General features: G+C 49.2%; 1 protein-coding gene across 2 annotated transcripts in view; it reads right to left on the reverse strand.

Moving 5' to 3' along the window:
* Nucleotides 1–18,653, reverse strand: part of ACTL8 (actin like 8) — a 73,835-nt gene that overhangs the window by 26,996 nt on the left and 28,186 nt on the right. Inside the window, exon 1 of one of the 2 annotated variants that reach the window (XM_077972309.1) lies at nt 14,130–14,201. The exons of the other annotated variant lie outside the window; for it this stretch is intronic. The gene's annotated coding sequence lies outside the window, so the exon portion shown is untranslated. Of the gene's footprint in view, nt 1–14,129; nt 14,202–18,653 lie in introns of those variants that run through there. 2 annotated transcript variants of the gene reach the window in all.

Here is an 18,653-nt window from a genome sequence, read left to right on the forward strand (position 1 = left end):
TAACTCCCTAAAGTAGACATTTTCATGTAATTTCAATAATAATTACAGCAGGGTTTTTAGAGAATATGGTCAATAAATTCTAAAACTGTCTAGAAGAAGAAAAGGGTCTGCCAATTGCTTAATCATGAAAAAGAAGAGTAAAACTTCTGGCCTCCAAGGCATTCAGAGATGTCCCAGAGGCACAACAATAGAAACGGCTAAGGCATTCATATAAAAACAGACCAGTGGAACCGCAGAGAGCGCTCAGAAATAGAACCTCCTGTGTGTGAAGAGCTGAATTCAGCACCATAAAGGTGGTTCCTGAAACCGGAGGAGAAAGGATGGATGTAGGTGGTGGGGGCGGGGGCGGAGTTGATTTACAGTACAGAGAAAAACGAGGTTGTGTGCTTATCAGACAGAGAACAGAGAACAGAACCCAGATGGATTGAAGACCTAAATTTGAAAAGTAAAACTATAAAGCTAAGGGAAGAGATTGTGGGAGAATTTTTTTGGCCTTGGTAAAGGGAAGGACTTCTAAAAACAAGACAGAAGGCACACACGCAATTTCTAAGGCCAGAAAAAAGGAGAGAGGAAGCAACAAAGACATAGATTTCTGCTCAGTGAAAACACACAGATACCTTTAAGAGAAACACATCAAAATGGGAGATGATACTAGCAACATCTAAAAATGACACGGAACGAACTTAGAAACCAACAAGAAAAAGAAAAGACAAAAAGATGAGGAAATGGACAAAGTGTATAAACTCATCCATTCAGAGATTAGCAATCCAAACAGCAAGCATATAAGGAGATGATGTTCAACCATACATTGATCAGCAGCACACACAGTAAAGGGATGAGATGTTTTACACATATCAAATTAGCAAAACTAGACAATCGCCAACAGGTGCTGGCGCAGATGCAGGGAAAAGGAAGCTCCCAACCCCGCTGGCGGGAGTGAGCCCGGTGGGACTGGCTGGAAAGGCATCTGGGAACACAGTGAATTCCATGTGCATGTCCTGCTGACTCGGCATTTCCCAAACCTTGGCACACCCCCCAGAGAAACCACGGTCCTCCAGCCTTGTGATGGGACTCTACAAGGACGTTCTCTACAGCATCATTAGTGAAGTGGAAAACCAGAGAGGGGACAAAGTGGACATTGCTCAGGGAGAGGCTGAGCCAGGAATGCATCCATGGAGAGCTCTTGTGAGTGGACTTCACAGCAGCGCAGACAGAGCTTTCAAACAGAGTGGGGGGTGGCTATCGTAAAGACGTAAAACAAGGACTTAAATAGCATGAGACTAGTGATGTTGGCTAAGGCAAAAACGCCTGCTTATTTTACAGAGATGCACACATATCTGAGGACAACACACACGTGGCTTCCCACCGGGAGGGTCCAGGAGCTGGAATGGAGAAGGAAAGACTTTTAAAAAGTGAAAACCAGAGAGGGCCCTTGGCCAGACAAATGGTAGAATGACACGAACTTGTTTTACCTGGGGGAACAAAAATAGAATTTTTAAAAAAGCAGTTTCGCTTTTGAAAAGCATGTTTGGAACAAATGCAAGTCAATCTCATGCATCTCAATCATCCTGGTAGAAATCAGGATGTGACTCAGACTAAAATCTTAAAACAGACCTCCCAAGAAAACTCTTTGGTCCTTTTGAATGCCCCCCTCCACCAACTCCCTCTCCTAAAATGTCCTTCCCCAAGCCCAGCATCTGCCAGGAGAGCTGTTACGGCTTCCTTTAAGAGTCAGCACCTCTGCCATCACCTACTTTTACTCCCGTCTGGGTCCTCCCTCCCAGCATCAGTGGGTCCTCTACCCCTCCCAGCCCCTCCCCAGTCAACCTATTCTAATTCTGCATTTGCTGATCTAGTTCCCCCCTAGACCATGAGCTCCTCAGGGCACCTCGGGCAAATATCTTGGGGTAGATATTTGTGGCATGAAGTGACGACATGTGCCACACCCTGCAGCACTTCCACTGCCTATTTCAGGAAAAAGGAAGGCAGAGCCAGGACTGATGACTGCTGCTTAGTTTCATTGCACATTTCACAGCTTCACAGACCCAGGACTGATGACTGCTGCTTAGTTTCATTGCACATTTCACAGCTTCACAGACCCATCTGACCTCTGCCTTCTAGGCAGACCAGCCAAATTAGCTAATTCCTTGAGATCCTAGGAGAGAACCGAGGTGTCCCCAGAGTGAAGATGTGGTAGAGGTAACACAGATTGTGAATTTACTCCAGGACAAAACGCCTTTATGGAAGGAGACTCAGCTCCGTCCTCTGCCCCACTCAGATTCGACAGCATTTCAGTTTCTCAATGATCCTGCTCCCACCTCCTCCCCTCCTGCAGCCAAGTCAGATTTCCTACTCCCCTGCCCCATACCCAGCCCCTGCCAGGAACACTGGCTCCCGTTTGCTGGATGCCCACTGAGGGCCAGGCCCTGTGCGAACCGCTTTACCTCCATCCCACAATTGAATTCTCAGCCACCTGGGAGGCTGGGGACTCCTCTCCCCACTCCACAGAGCAAGAAACCAAGGTTCAGAGAGGAAACAGGCAGCAAGTACAGGAAGCTGCCAAATCCACATCCAGGCCTGCAGGCTTCCAGAATATTCTCTCAGCTGCACACTACACTGTGTTCTGAAGGGAGAATGACAGGAAGGTGTGATTATTGGTCAAGTTTGACAAATGCTGGATCCCTGGCCCTGTCCGCCTGCAGAGTCACAATGCTTTCTGCCGTATTAAAGACCCCGAGAAGGCTACTGAGCACAGTGCCTCTGATGCACGGTGGTTACAGAACACTCCTTTCAGGAACACTCTTGTCTGCAGGACACAGCCTGGGAAGTGCCGATATGGCACGAAGAAGGCTCCAGGCACTTCAGAGAGGTGGGGTCCTTAGCTCCAAAGCAATCGTGGTCTCACAGGAGGGACAGAGAGGTCCTAAATGATGACTAATAGATACCATGCATCGAGCACCCTCATGTCAGGGTGTGGGTACAACATCAGCATCACCTCGAATTGCCACAGCAGCCCTAGCAGGTGGCAGCTGCTGTCCTGCCTGGAGAGGTGCAGAAACTGAAGCTCTCAGGCAGCAGGGACCACAGAGAGGTAGGAGAGATTTGGGTCCCAACCCTCATAGGGTTGGAAGTCTGAGCTCTTTCTGCTTAACCAAGAACTTCTTAGTAGCAGGTGCCCCAGATCTCAGCTACTGGCCTGAAACCCAGGAAAACACCATGCTGGGAGTGTGGATACCATCCCTAGGGAAGCAGCGTGTCCCTAGAGCGGGCCAGAGCAGAGAGCAGACTTCTGCCTTCTGAGGCCCTCAGGGCTGGCCCAGTTCCCACGGCAGTGCCGGTGCTATGCAAACTCTATCCTTCTAGAAATTGCCAGCTTAGAAGTTAACACTCCAACAAGTAGCCACCTAAACCTCCTCCTGCAATATAAGTCTACAGCATCGTCTCAGCTGCTGAAGAAGAGTCCAGCTTGAAGAGGTCGGAAGACTAGATCAAGAAGCACATGGCTGGCTTTTGAAGCCGAGTCGACCTGGGGCTTGAATCCTGGATGAGCCACAGGGTAGCTGTGAGAGCTGGCGGTTGGAGAGTTCCAGCATCCTCTGTAGGGATTATGCCCATTTACCCCAGAAGGGGTGGAGGGCAAAGCTAAGTACTTAACAAAGCTGGATTTGAATCTCTCCAAATATACCGCTGGCTGCCACTGACCTTGGACAAGTTGTTGGTGAGGATTAAATGAGATACTGAAGGCACCGGCATGTATGAGCCAACTCACCTCCAGCTGCCCATCACTCTAACATATGTGCACACGTGTACAGCGCCATCCTCCTCCCTCCATCAAGTTAAAGCCCACCCCACCCAAAACCACCTTTTCCTCCTCTTCTTCCTTCTCCTCCAGGGAACCAGACCATCCCCAGCAGAGTCCGTCTGAGCATGCTCAGTAGCCAGAGCAGCTGGGGTCCCCAGGACCTCATTGCTGACTTCAACATCTCCACCCTGGTGAGACACCCAGGGAAGAACAGCATTTCCCGGCAGCCCCCGCTGAGCAGAGCGAGCCACCAGCTGGGCTCCCTCCCTCCCTGGCTCGGCTTTTAAAGGCCCCAGAGGACTTCCTGAGGATTCAGCCCTGGCAGAAAGGGGCATCAGGGGAACGAGATGCTGAGCAATGCTGCACCCCATGCCAGTGTGCTTGGTGTGCAAATAGTCTTGGAATTGCCCGAGCTCATCTTGAGGATGAAAACAGCTGCACATTCAAACCCAACCCGCCTTGCCCATGTACTGCATGTACCACTTTGAACTTGGGGAAGGTGATCACAACAAGATTTGGGAATCAAAGGGCACGGGAGGTCCTTCTGAGGGTCTGTACCCCATTTCTACACCGAACTAACCTCTAGTGATTGACGCAGGACCCCCACCCTTCTGTTTCATTTCAGTTTTACTGCCTCCCTCATTGGAGCCAAAGGGAATCTGTTATCCCAGCTTCCTGGTGTGTGCTGCAACATTTCCTCTCAAAGAGTTTTCTTTTTTTATTGCTCCTAAATCTTTCTTCGTGTAGCTAAAGCTTCTCTCTTAGTCCCAAGTAATGGCGGGAAGGGAAAACTAAAAATAGAAGTAAATTTACATTTGCAGAACACCTGTTATATTTTACTACATTCTTATTTAATCCTCACAAGCACCCTGCAAGGCAGTTAGACTGTTTATAGTGGAGGAAATAGGCTCAGAGAAGCCCAAGTTTGCACAGAATGAGGACTCCTTTCCCCGGCCTCCCTAGAAGCTAGGCTGGTCCTGAAACTAGTCAATGAGGACAAAGTGCTGTGGGGAGGGGCTGTCTCTGCAACTTCTAGGAAGTGCCCTTCTTTGCTTTGCCCTCCCTTCTGAAATGCAGGGTGTGAGGGCAAACAACAGTGACTCTGGACATGGAACATGAGTGCCTTGGAGAATGGAAGCTATTACACAGCAGTGTGAGCGAGAATGCTATTAACGTTCCTGGACTCTGGGGCCCCATGCCACCCCAGGAATGACCTTCTTCTAAACTATTTGAACATGAAAGTGAAATCAACTATTGGATTGTTTAAGTCCCTTATTTGGGGATTTTCTGCATTAATCTTAAACTGATACAGCGAGTTGCTAAGCATTCCTCCTTCTGCCGACATCATCAGCAGATTTTCCTACCACACACCTCAGTATCCAAAGGGTTAGAAGGAAAGTCTAGTCTCACTAACCACCCCCAGCCCCCTCTCCCACTCCCAAAAGGGCAAATTCTGTTTTCAAAGGTGCTTTTCTTTAAGGAATAGGAACTGGACATGATCTGGGAGAGCAACTCTCTGTGGGATCTCTATGTTGCCCCCAACTTCCCCTCTGATGGCAACATTGGCTTATGATAACAAGAGCTTGTTATAGAAATTTAAAATGTTAATACAACTTCATACTTGTGTAGGAAGTAAGACACAAATAAAACTTATGCAAAGAGAAAAGTAGAAAAAAAATAAGATGAGACCAGGGAGGCCTATGAGCAATTTCACTGAGCTTCCTAGCAGCCAAAGCAAAGGGGAAAACAATCAATTGATGGTGACTGTTGGTTGCTCAACATCTGTTTTCCAGACATCATGGCCTGAAAGCCATTTCTCCTGTGGGGCCTAGAGGAGACAGTGCAATTGATGGACAATGCCAGTAACAGTCCTGGTAGCCAATGCAATCATGAGTCTTATGGTATATAATGTATTGAATCCTCCCAGAAACCCAGAGTATTGTTGCTAGTCACCCTCCTCATTTTATAGATGAGGAAAAGGAAGTTAAGTAACTATGTCCAAGGTCACACAGCTAGGAAATGGCAGAACTGTGATGCCACTCCACTGGGCTCTTAACCACGGGCTTTAAGGTTAGCCAGACCTAGGTTCAGATATTACCCACTGTCCACTGCTGAGCAGCCTTGACCAAGCGACTGCATCTCTCTGAGATTCTATTTCCCCATCTGTCAATAGGAATAATCCCATAAACTAAGCAGGGTGATTGTGAGGCATCAGCAAGAGAGACTGCCATGTAACAGAATGTGAGGAGGACCTTTCATGGTGCCCTGGAATGACAGCTGAAGCCAAAATGAAGGAGGATGAGGAGGGCCAAGTATCCTGAGATTCTCAAGAGAGCTGACAAGAAGCTACTCACAACTGGGGCCAGACCTGCTCCCTTCCCATCCTCTGCCAGGCAGCACTGACCGCAAGCCAACAGAATCACCCCCAATACCACTTCTCCCCACACGTATTCCACACAAAGGATGCCAGCCTTGCAGAGATCAGAGCATGGGCCATGAGAGGTGACACAGGCCGGGAAGTGGAGGCTGTCAGGAAATAGGAGCCAGGAGGTGCCACCACAGCAGAAGACCACCAGAGTAGGCAGAGCTAACCCAGACCAGGGTAGGTGGTCACTCACCCTCTGCAACCTGCCTGTCCAATAGAGAGTGAGATTCCATCCTTCTCCCCACTCCTGGAGCAGCCTAGAAAAGCTGTAGGGGAAGGGTTTAGAGTGCTTTAGATGAGATGTGAGAGCCCAGGTTCTAAAATGAATCGGATTATATTTTAACTGGAAATGGCCAGAAAATAATGAAATCTGCCTGAGGACCTTAAGGCTCAAAATAAAAAGGAGAACTTGAAGGAATTCCATTAAAAGCAACAAGTGGAAAAATGAAAACCATATCCCGTTTTTACCCATAAAGCATTAAATCTCCTCAGTTAACTAGCTGCAGATAAAGCCCTTTGCACAGGCTGTGCACACAGTAGGTGCTCACAGTGCATCAGCTCCACATATGCAAGAGTGAGAGGGCCCTGGATGGTCACTCCAGATCCCTCCAGGGAGCCCCAGGATTTGAACATTTCAGACCAAGAGCACCCACTGCGGTCCAGCCTGGAGACACCAGATCTGGCACAAAAGGGAGGGAAGTCCAGCCTTTGTTTAGGAAATGCTGTTCCACTCCTAGGCCAGCATCTGATGTCATTTGTGTGGTTATCATCCTCTCGACAGTGCAAGAAAGTCAGAAGATGCCACTCAGGACAGGCTTGGGCAGAGAGGAGGGGAGGGAAGCTGGTGGATTACCAACTGTCCCACCCCTGCTTTACCTCTCCCAGGGCAAGAAGCCTTTGGTCCCCTAAAAATGCAGATGTGAACCTGATGGTGGTCCTGTCCCTTCCCACACCCCAGAGGGAGAGCCCGTGTCCTCCTGTCTCCACTCTACACGGACCTCTGTCTAGTTCTCTGGGATCTTCAGTCTGCCACCTCCCTGGATGATAACAGGGTCTTCTGTCCTTGCCTTCTCTTTGATCTCTCACATACGCCCCTGCTGGGGAAGGTTCTTAGTGAGCCCTAAAGTCAAGAAAAGCCATCATGATGAGCAGGAGGGCAGACACTCTGCTCAGGAAAGAGCCTCACGGTCTCCAAGAGGAAACAAGGAGCCACTGTCCCAATGTCAACACAAAGATAATGGCAGGATGAGTACCTGCCATCCTCCTCCTCTCCTTCTGCAGCCAAGTCAGACTTCCTGCTCCCCTGCCCCGTACCCAGCCCCTGCCAGGAACACTGGCTCCCGTTTGCTGGATGCCCACTGAGGGCCAGGCCCTGTGTGAACCGCTTTACCTCCATCCCACAATTGAATTCTCAGCCACCTGGGAGGCTGGGGATTCCTCTCCCCACTCCACAGAGGAAGAAACTGAGGTTCAGAGAGGAAACAGGCAGCAACTACAGGAAGCTGCCAGAGCCATACCCAGGCCTGTGGGCTTCCAGAATATTCTCTCAACCGCACACTACACTGTGCTCTGAAGGGAGAATGACAGGAAGGTCTGATTATTGGTCAAGCTTGAGGATGAGCAGGGCCCCAAGGGAGTGGGGGTCAAAGGGCAGAGTTAGGAGGAGGATGGAGATGAGCAGAAGGGGCTTCAAGCTCCCCATCTGGGGCCCAAAGACAGCAGAACATGAATGTTGTACATGAATCTCTGGTCTATGTGCATGGTGATGTTTGATTATCAGAAAGATGGGTACTTGCCTGTATTGGATATGGCCTGAAGACCCTTCCAGATACTTGAAGGCAAAACCACAGGGTTACACAATATTCACATGGTACTTTATAAATGGAGAGGGGGTGATGACACACATTTGATTAAACCAGCCATGGGCCTGTGAAAGCTAACTCCAAGCCTCAGTTTCCCCATTTGTCAAGAAGGGTTAAACACACATCCGCTAGGACGGTGAGAGTCGGGATGATTGGGATAAGGCAGGTAAGGTACTGAGCAGTGAGACTTGCCTACCTCAAGAGCCTAATAAGTGCCTGGTTCACCCTTTTCTGAGCTCCACGTGGGGCAGCTGACCTGACCTGGCTGAGCCACACAGTGCTTTGATGCAAAGAAGAGAGGCTCCTCTTATTTGATGAGCTGAGAGGGGCCCACTGGGGTAAGAGGCCCTGGCTCCAGCCCCAAAGACGGGGGTTGCTGATGGGGTTAATGAGGGGCAGGATCCCAAGCCAAGGATGCCACAAGTCACAAACTCCGCAGATGGCAGAGAAATGATGATAGGAATGGGAGTCCTGGCTTCAGTTGGAAGAAATCAGGTTGGGGGTGAAGCTCTTACTTTTTCCCTCTCTCTTCCTCATAAGATGTGTTCCTGACACTAATCAGGGATCCATCCCCCTGGGAGCCAACAATAATGATTAATGGTGTTAAATATAGCCAGAGACTGCTGGGGCAAAATTAGGCACCATGCATAAAACATCACCCTCCTCGTTCCACAGGCAAATCAGGCTGGCTCTAGGGCCTGGTGCCCATGGCCCAGTGCCCACTCGCAGGGTGGCTTGATCTAGCCAGCCTCCTCACCACACTGACGGCCCCTTAGGGAGGCATCTGCCAGGGGAACCCACATTCATTCTGCACCCCGATGTGCCCCATGCAGACCTCAGAGCCACCACCAGGCACTTGAGCTGACTCAAAATAAAGGAAATTGCTGCTGGGGTGGTGGCAAGAGAATGTGCCTAGGCCTCACAGAGACCTGGGTTCAAATCCTGCCTCTTACACTCCCTAATTATGTGGCCCTGGGAAAGTTGCTTCTCATCTCTGAGTCTCAGTTTACTGTTCTGTGAACAGGGTTTCCTCTTCATAGCCAATGGGGTGGTATCAAGGTGATGGCAGCAGCAAGCTGTCTGGAGTGGCTGCTACCATCACGCGAGCTGCAGCAGGGAGGCGTGGCCAGGGCTGTACACTCTGTAGAGCTGGCGGGAGCTGGGGACAAGCAGGAGGCCTGCACCTTCCGAGTTGGGGCAGGAGCTCCCAGGGTGCCGCTGCAGCTCCCCAAACCACGGCAGCAGACCTGGGCCTCCTGCTCCATGGAGTAGGCAGGAGCCCTGCTCCACTCCCCACCAGGCACAGCTGCAGCCACCCAACCCATGGCTGCTGACCCAGTCATCTCTGCACTCTTAGGGGCCCAGGAAGGCCCCCTTCCCCGCAACCCTCATAGGCTCAGAAAGGCCTGTTCCCACTGCCTGGCTTCTCCCTGCTGTCAGCATCTGCTCCAACCTCAGAGCAAAGCCAAGGTCAAGCCCAGGCACTGTCACAGCCCAGCCAGATGTGCACATGCTCAGGGCAGTGATGACACACCAGCCTCCTGCTGCCACAGCCCCCTCTGAATTCTGGATGCTGATGAGCACAGGAGGGAAGCCAAGGGAGGGCTAAGGGCAACTGGCATTGGCCTGCAGGTACCCCTTGGCACCTATAGCCTGGGTGCCATGAACAGCAGCAGGAGGCAGACAGGTTCCTAGGTAGAAGGGGGTGGGTCCCGGGTGAGGCCCCACCTTTAGGACAGGGAGGGCCTGAAGGCTGCAGGCCCAGCTGCCAGTCTCACAGAGTGGGAACTTGTGGTGCCTTTTCTGGGCCTGCCCGTGGGTGCCCAAGGACCAATCAGCATGCACTTTCTTCCCTCTGAGGCCCATAAAAGCCCTGGGATCAGCCAGAGCTGAGCAGACATCAGGACAACCAGCAGCAGGGAGGAGCTACCCACTCCAGGGCCTCCACTGAGCTATGTTTGCTCAATAAAGCTCCTTTTCGTCTTGCTCACCCTCCGTTTTTCTGCCTATCTCATTCTTCCTGGGTATGGGACAACAACTTGGGACCCACTGAATGAGGCTAAAAGAGCTGTAACACAAACAGGGCTGAAATAGGCCCCCTGTTCAACACATTGCAGGTGAAGAGGAGAGAAGCGCTGCAGCCCTACAGGGAGCCCAGACCTGGGAGCTCCCCAAGCCAGGGCTGTGACTCCCTCACTGGGACCCTGTGGTTCCTAGCATCTCCAAGCTTCTGGGTGCCTTTGTGTTCCCCTGTGCCAGCCATGGAAGCTGCTTGTGGTGTGCCTGGCCCAGCCACAGCCCCACAGAAAGCCAGCACCTGTGCCAGCACCTGGAGCTGCCTGCCCCACTGCAGCAGCTGGCATGTCTGACTGTGTGCAGTGGCCACACCCCACACTTGCTCACATACCCCCTTGCCATTCCACACCTGACTCTCCCTTGGCAGGCATGGGACCCAGGCCAGTGGCATGAGCCAAGTGCAGCCTTCCAGGCTGAGTGAGTAAAATGAGCCCAGCAGGCCTGAGCAAAAGTCAGGCAAAGGTGCCACCAGTCACAGAGGTTTCCAGCCAAAAAAATGACACCCTAAAGGTCCTATAACAACGGCATGGTCAGAGCCGGGCATTTGGCAAGTACTTAGAAAATGTGAGCTCTCTTTCTCCCACCTCCAGGCACAAACAGCTGTGTGACTTAGAGTAAATTACTCAACCTCTCTGAACCCAAGTTTCTTACCTACAAAATGGAGATGATGATGTCTACCTTTAAGGACACAGAAACAAATAAGGTATGGAAAACACTAACATGTGCTTGGAACATCCACTCATTACACACCCAACTCTGTATTGAGGGCCAATTTTGTTGCCCGGCACTGTGCTAAGTGCTGGGGACACCACCAAGACTGAAACATCCCATCTCTGCTTTCACAGAGCTTACGGTCTAGTGGGGAAATAGGAAAAAGGTAAATAGGCAAAATCACTACAAATTAGAAGATATCTTGGAAAGAAAAAAGGGGGCTAGAATAACATGCAAGGAGCACTGAGAGGGGCTGCTCTAAGGAGTGATATGTGAGAAGGAGATGGCCCTTCTGGGAGCACGGGAGAAGTTATTCCCTTCCCAGCAATCACTTTCCCAGGCCTCCCCCGCCCACACGAGCATCCCTCCCTTCTATGTCAGGGGATCCCCTCTCTCGGGGGTGGCTGAAGATGAGAGGACCAAGGGCTGCCATACATCATCCCACTAAGAGCAGTTGTCTCCAAACTCACATTGTGCACATGTCCTGATACATATTTATAATTAAGAACATGCACTGCCTTCCTAATATTATGTACATCACTAAACACACACAAAAATACACCTTTAGAGGAAGAAATGAGAACATAAATAGAAATGCAGTTCTAATTCTGTCTCCTGCACTCCGCAGGTCTTCTCAAACTCTCCTGCAAATTCGTGTACACCTCTTTGATGACCATTGATCAAGAGCAGCCAGCAGAAACGACCTGAGCCACGCCAGGAGGTCAGCTGGCACACAGGGGCCCTGCCCTTCCCACCTCAGATGTACTAAAAAGGAGGCAAAGTGTCCAAGTTCAACTCTTCTCTCCACATCCCCGCTATGGTGGGCACCCACTCTGGGTCCCTTTCTGGTTTGCCCTGGGCCTTCTGCAGCCTGGTAGTACACCTCCCCCCATGGCCGCCCCTCCCTATGGCCCAGGGTGGGACTCCTCAGATAGGACAAGACCTCCCACTTCACTCCTCTTGCTGTTCTTCCCTCCAGGAATTATCTCACACCACCCTCCTCCTCTGCACCTGGCTGACTCAGCCATTATCCCTGAAGCATGCAAACCTGGAAAACAGGAAATATTTGTGCGGGGTGAAGGGATGAGGCTGTCCATGGCAGGCAGTGATCTTCCTGGGGGCTCTGGCCACCCCAGGCCCTGCCTGGCTGCTCTGAGGGCTGAGGGCATCAGACCTGGGCACACTTGTATCCTGACTGGGAAGCTCTGAGCTGAGGCAGCAGCCCACCTTGACTCCTGGCCCCAGCCCAGAGCTATGGATGTCAAAGGAAGGTAGGCATGTGGCAGGAGCAGGGGGTGGAAAGGAGGCTTCTTAACCAACCCTGGGGACCCAGAGACTGCAGAAGACACAGATTTTTTTAACTAACAATAAGAACTTCTGCATGGCAAAGGATATCGTGAACAAAATGAACACACAACATCTCTGGCAAAATAACTGCTACACAGAAGGCAAAAAGAGGGTTAATATCTACGCTATACACAAGGCTGACGGTGGATAAGAAGGGGCAGAGGACACAACGGGGAAACGAACAAAGGATCCGCAGACGCAACTCACAAGAGCACAGCCAAAGGGCCAAAAAGATGAAAGGCTGCTCGGCCCCCCTGCTTGTCAGGGAAATGAAAATGGAAAGCAACAATGAGATATCACTTTATACCTCTCAGCCCCTGCAAAACTAACAAGGCCAATAACATCTCTTGCTGGCGAGATACAGGAAAACGACCTTTCTCAAATTACTGGGGTAAATGTGAAGTATTATAGCCTCTGGGGAAATCCAGTTGGCAACAGCTATTAAAATTAACAGCACACAAACCTTTTGACCCAGCAATCCAACTCCTGGGATTATGCCCCAGAGAAATAAAACTAGCTCTGTAGGATGTACGTGCACACAAGGAGGTTTATCTTGGTGCTATTTATTACGGCAAAAAAAAAAAAAAATGAGAAATGAAACAAATACCCATCAACAGGGGAATGGTCAGTTGAATTACGGCACACCCACGCACTGGAATATTACGTAACCATTAAAAAGAATACACTAGAGGCCAGGCGCCGTGGCTCATGTCTGTAATCCCAGCACTCTGGGAGGCCAAGGCCGATGGATCACTTGAGGCCGGGAGTTGGAGACCAGCCTGGCCAACATGGTGAAACCCTGTCTCTACTAAAAATGCAAAAACAAAAAAGATTAGCTGGGCGTGGTGGTGCACACCTGTAACCTCAGCTACTTGGGAGGCTGAGCATGAGAATTGCTTGAGCCTGGGAGGAACAGGCTGTAGTGAGCCAAGATAACTCCATAACACTCCAGCCCCAGTGACAGAATGAGACTCTGTCTCAAAAAAAAAAAAAGAGAGAATGCACTAGAACTACAGCTATTGAGGTGGAAGGACCTCAATAGCTGTAGGACATGGTTGAATGAAAAAAGATCCAGGAATGTGCAAGCATTCATATATGTTTGTAACTGACTAGAAGGGCATGGAAAAATATGAAAAAGATCTATATGAGATCATTAGCATGGGTTCCAGGGTGGGAGTGAGGGGGGATGTCACTGAAGGAGGGTTAGGAGATACGCAAAACAAGGGAAAAAACATACTGAACTTTATAAATGTAACTTTTATGCACTTATCTAAAACTGTCAGGGCCAGGTGTGATGGCTCACACCTGTCATCCCAGAGTTTTGCGAGGCCAAGGCGGGAGAATTGCTTGAGGCCAGGAGTTCAAGACCAGCCTGCGCAACAAAGCAAGATCCCGTCTCTACAAAAAACATTTAAAAAAAAAATAGGCCAGCATGGTGGTGCACACCTGTAGTCCCAGTTACTTGGGAGGCTGAGGCAGGAGGATTGCTTGAGGAGCTCAAGGCTGTGCTGAGCTATGATCATGCCACTGCACTCCAGCCTGGGCAACAGAGTGAGACCATATCTCTAAAAAAATCATAATTAAAAATAAAATTGTCTATCAAGAGGCATTTACACATATATGTAAAGAAGGCCTGTGTATATGTCCCCTCTCTCCTCTATCCCTTCTGAGGTCCTGCTCACTTTCCTCCCGTATTCTCCATTCTTCCTCACTTCAGGCCATTTAGACACAAAAAAGACAAACAGATGCTAAGAAAAAGGCTAAATAACTTATTTATCTGGCACCCTTCACTCTCCAGAACACAGCCTAGAACCACAAGGCAAACAGACATCTGATAGTCAAAATGCACTGTCTCTGCTTTAAACTAATAACTCTTATTTTGTATTTCAATAAGCTGTCAGCTTACCAAACTCACTGAGGCAGACACGCCTGAAGGTGAACCCAGTGATCCACATACTTGTATAATTCCCTCCCCTTGAGGGTGGGTGAGATCTGCGGCTTCCTTCTAACCAACAGGGTAAGGCAAAGGTGATAAACTGTCTCTCCTGTGATCGCGTTTCATTCTATTTCCTGTTACTGTTAGACTCTGTCTAGGAACAGACTGGAGAGAGACACCGTCCGCCTTGAAGAAGCAAAGCACCACGCTGGGCTCTGCCTATGGAGAGGACCATGTGGCAGAGGCCTGTGGGAGCCTCTAGGGGCTGAGGGTGACCTGCAGCACCCAAGGACAGGCCCAGCCAAGAGCCAGAAATAAGCTGGAGCCCGCAGTCATACAGCCACAGGGAATGAATCCTGCCAGCAATCTGAATGAGTGTGGAAGCACTTCTCCCCCAACTCCAGCCTCTACATGAAACACAGCCCAGTCACCACCTTGAATGTGGCCTTGTGAGATCCGAGCAGGAGACCCAGCTAAGCTTTGCCTGGGCTCCTGACCCATGGAAATGGTAAGATAATAAATTAGTGCTGTTTTCAGCCTCTAAATCTGTAGTCATTTGTTATGCAACAAGGAAAAAACTAATACACCCATCAAATTAAGAAACAAAAGAGTGGAGTGAAAAAAAGATACTAATAACTGCAAGAAGTGAGGATTGAGATGGAGAACAGCAGATATGAACTGGCTAACAACCATCTAGAGCCATAGTGAGTTAGGGCAAAGGACCCTACAAGCATCCCTGTCACAGTGGGATGGGAAGGTTGAAATCTAAGACCCTGAAGGACCAGCAAGGCAGTGGACATCTGTGCTGTCAACTGCTCTAGGAAATTCACCTGCATTTGCTCATTTCATTGTCACAACAACCTACTGGACGTGTCCTCTTAGCTCCCAGGACAAAAGGGGATAGTCCAAATGTTCCTATCAAGAATCAATGGAACGTTGCAGAATGGAATCTTTCCAGTCAACATGGCTCACCATGTGTTTGCCAGCACACACCCAGTATGCCAGGCCAGGTGCTGACTGGGCACATGGGGCCAGACACTGAAGTGAGTCCCATAGGCCCACCAAGAACAGGTGTTGCTTCCAGTCTATGGATGAGGGAACAGAGATTTAAAGGTCATACAACTAGTAAGTAGCCCAACGGTCATTCAAACTGGCTCTTCTGGGTACCTGATATGGTTTGGCTGTGTCCCCACTCAAATCTCATCTTGAATTCCCACACGTTATGGGAGGGACCCGGTGGGAGGTAATTGAATCATGGGGGCAAATCTTTCCCATGCTGTTCCCGTGATAGTGAATAATTCTCACGAGATCTGACGGTTTTAAAAAGAGGAGTTCCCCCGCACAAGCTCATTCTCCCTTTGCCTGCTGCCATCCATGTAAAACGGGACTTGCTCCTCCTTGCCTTCTACCATGATTGTGAAGCTTCCCCAGCCACATGGAACTGTAAGTCCAATTAAACTTTTCTTTTGTAATTTGCCAAGTCTCGGGTATGTCTTTATCAACAGTGTGAAAATGGACTACTATAGTACCCAAGCCCATGTTATGTCTGATTTGACTCCACAACCTATGCTTTGAACACACCATGTGATGTTGTGAGCCTCAGTCTGCTCTACCTGTAAAATGGGAAGAAGTGTGGTGCTTTTCCCATGAGGAATAAATAGGTATAGCGTTGTATTGGGAAGAGCACTTCATGGTACCCAGCATAGGAAGATGCAGAATATCTTTCCTAACATTCTATACTGCTCTCAAAAAATTTGACAAAAAGAACAAAAGTTCAATTTCAGAACAGTAACAACTTCGGGGCACAGTGGGTTATGATAAATCAGTCTTCAAAATATATGGTACTTTTTCTTCACACACAGAGGACAATGTAACTCGCTTTCTAGTGTTCCTATGAGGCACGGAAGGTGGAACTTCAATTCCTGATATGGTTTGGCTCTGTGTTCCACCCAAATCTCCTGTTGAATTGTAATCCCCAGTGTTGGAGGAGGAACCTGGTGGGAGGTGACTGGACCACAGGGGCGGACATCCCCCTTGCTATTCTCAAGATAGTGAGTTCTCGCGAGATCTGGTTGTTAAAAAGTGCGTAGCAATTCCCCCTTCACTCTTTCTCTCTCCTCCACTCCACCATGTGAAGAAGGTGCTTGCTTCCCTTCACCCTTTTGCCATGACTGTAAGTTTCCTGAGGCCTTCCCAGCCATGCTTCCTGTACAGCCTGCAGAACTGTGAGTCAATTAAACCCCTTTATTCACAAACTACCCAGTCTCAGGTAGTCCTTTATAGCAGTATGAAAACAGACTAATATGATTCCCATATCACAGACTAGACAATTAAGGCTCGAAACGGTTAAGCAGCTGAACCAGTCTGCAATGTGAGAGGCAGAATGGAAGATGGATACCCATTTAGATCTAGAGGGTGATGATGCCAGACCCACCCTAGAGACTCTTAAGCTCCAAGCTAACAACTCAAAAGCTTTCAGCCAATGGCCCAAGATATCCCCTTTACACCAACCCAAGGCAACAGCTATTTCTCATTTCAGAATTGTAGGCCAGTGGAGCTTAAGAGAAGCTTTTCCAGAAAACAGAGCCTTTCCTTCGAATAAAAGTGAACACAGGAGCAGCCTGACTGCAGAAGAGGCCTGGAGGTGACATCTCCAGCCCGACGACCATGCAGTTCTAGATCCCTTTAACATCATGAGAAATAAACTCACCTCGGGGACACACAAGGAGGCCAGAGTTGCAGATGCTACAGAGCCAAACAGCAGCAGGAATGGAACTCCTTTTCCTCTATTCCAGTTCAGCACAGAACACAAGCATTAAGGAATGAATGTTTTAGTATATGTGGTGCTGCCAAAGCGAGCACAAGTGCTGATGCTTTAAATAAGGACCACCACCTTCAAGGAGAGCCTCCAGGCATTATCCAGCACATGGGACCATTAGGGTCACAGGCCCTGGAGTTTTAAAAAAAAAAAAAAAAAGAAAGAAAGAAAAAAAAGAAAAAAGAAAAAAAAACCTCCTCTTTTTAAAACCATCATATCTTATGAGAATTATTCACTATCATGGGAACTGCATGGGCAAGATTTGCCCCCATGATTCAACTACCTCCCACCAGGTCCCTCCCATGACATGTGGGAATTCAAGATGAGATTTGGGTGGGGACACAGCCAAACCACTTCAGGTACCCAGAAGAGCCAGTCTGAATGATTTTTGGGTTACCTACTAGCTGCATGACCTTCACATCTCTGTTTCCTCATCCACAGACTGGAAGCAACACCTGTTCTTGGTGGGCCTATGGGACTCACTTCAGTGCCTGGTCCTATGTGCTCAGTCAGCACCTGGCCCTGGCATACTGGGTGTGTGCTGGCAAACACATGCTGAGCCATGTGGACTGGAAAGATTCCATTCTGCAATGTGCCACTGATTGAGGGGGGAATTAACTTGCCTAAAGCCAGTTCCCAGATGTGGGATGGGATAGCTGAGGACTAGCTTCACACAGATTCGGTGTCAAATAAAGGCGTGTGAGATGTGTGCATCAGTCAAGTGCTTTAAGGTTTAGCGTCTACAGTGTACTTTCCCCTATAGAAGCAGATGCACAAAAGAAACCCCAAGGATGTTCACTACAGAATTGTTTCCCAACAAGGAAATGATGTAAAACAAGTTGTTCAGAAGCAGAAGACTGGTTAAGGTGCAGCACAACCAGACAACAGAACTCTGTGTGGCTGGTAAAAAACATTTCATGAGCACTTCTCCAGGTGAAAATGTGAGTTACACCATTGTGTACATTATGGTCCCATTCATGTCAAATAAAATACAGAGGAGGTTCAGAAGGTCACATACCCAGGTGGCCGCCGTGGCGATCTGTGCGTCATACAATTAAAGGGATTTTCCTCCTTTGGCTTATCTGCATATTTCCTCATTTTTTCCTACCATGGACAGATAGTGCTTTATATAGTTTAACAAACAAAAAAAGACAAGATAACTCATTTAACTTTTAAAACCACAGAGCACTTTCGCCCATATTCTCTCTTGTAATCTCCAATGCCAGAGCAGATGCAATCGCCCCTGTCTTCCTAATTGTCAATCTGCCTCAAGCTGTCTGCAGCATTTAGTGCTGTTCCCTCCCCTTGTCTTCAAACTCTTCTCCTCTAGCAGGGTATCCTAACCAGAGTCTGAACCAGGGTCCCCAGAGGTCCAGGGATGGGCTTCGGGGTACAGGAGGCACGTGCCCCTGAAGCTGTATACCAAAAGTGTGTGTGTTCATGATGCACATTCTTGTGGGAATAGATCCAAAAAATTGAGGTTCTTAAAAGATGCCTGTAACACCTAGGAGGTATGGCCACTCTCCCAAACCCTCCAAAACATCTTTCTGCCATATCTTGTTGGCTCCATCCGGCTCCTTCATGGGTGGCCCATTCTCCACATTCCCCTTCTTTCCGTGTTTGTGGCCTGTCCTCTGTCCCAATAGCCCCACCTGACAGAGATGGGTCCTGGAGGA

Source organism: Macaca mulatta, chromosome 1, assembly GCF_049350105.2.
Source record: "Macaca mulatta isolate MMU2019108-1 chromosome 1, T2T-MMU8v2.0, whole genome shotgun sequence".
Taxonomy (NCBI): domain Eukaryota; kingdom Metazoa; phylum Chordata; class Mammalia; order Primates; family Cercopithecidae; genus Macaca; species Macaca mulatta.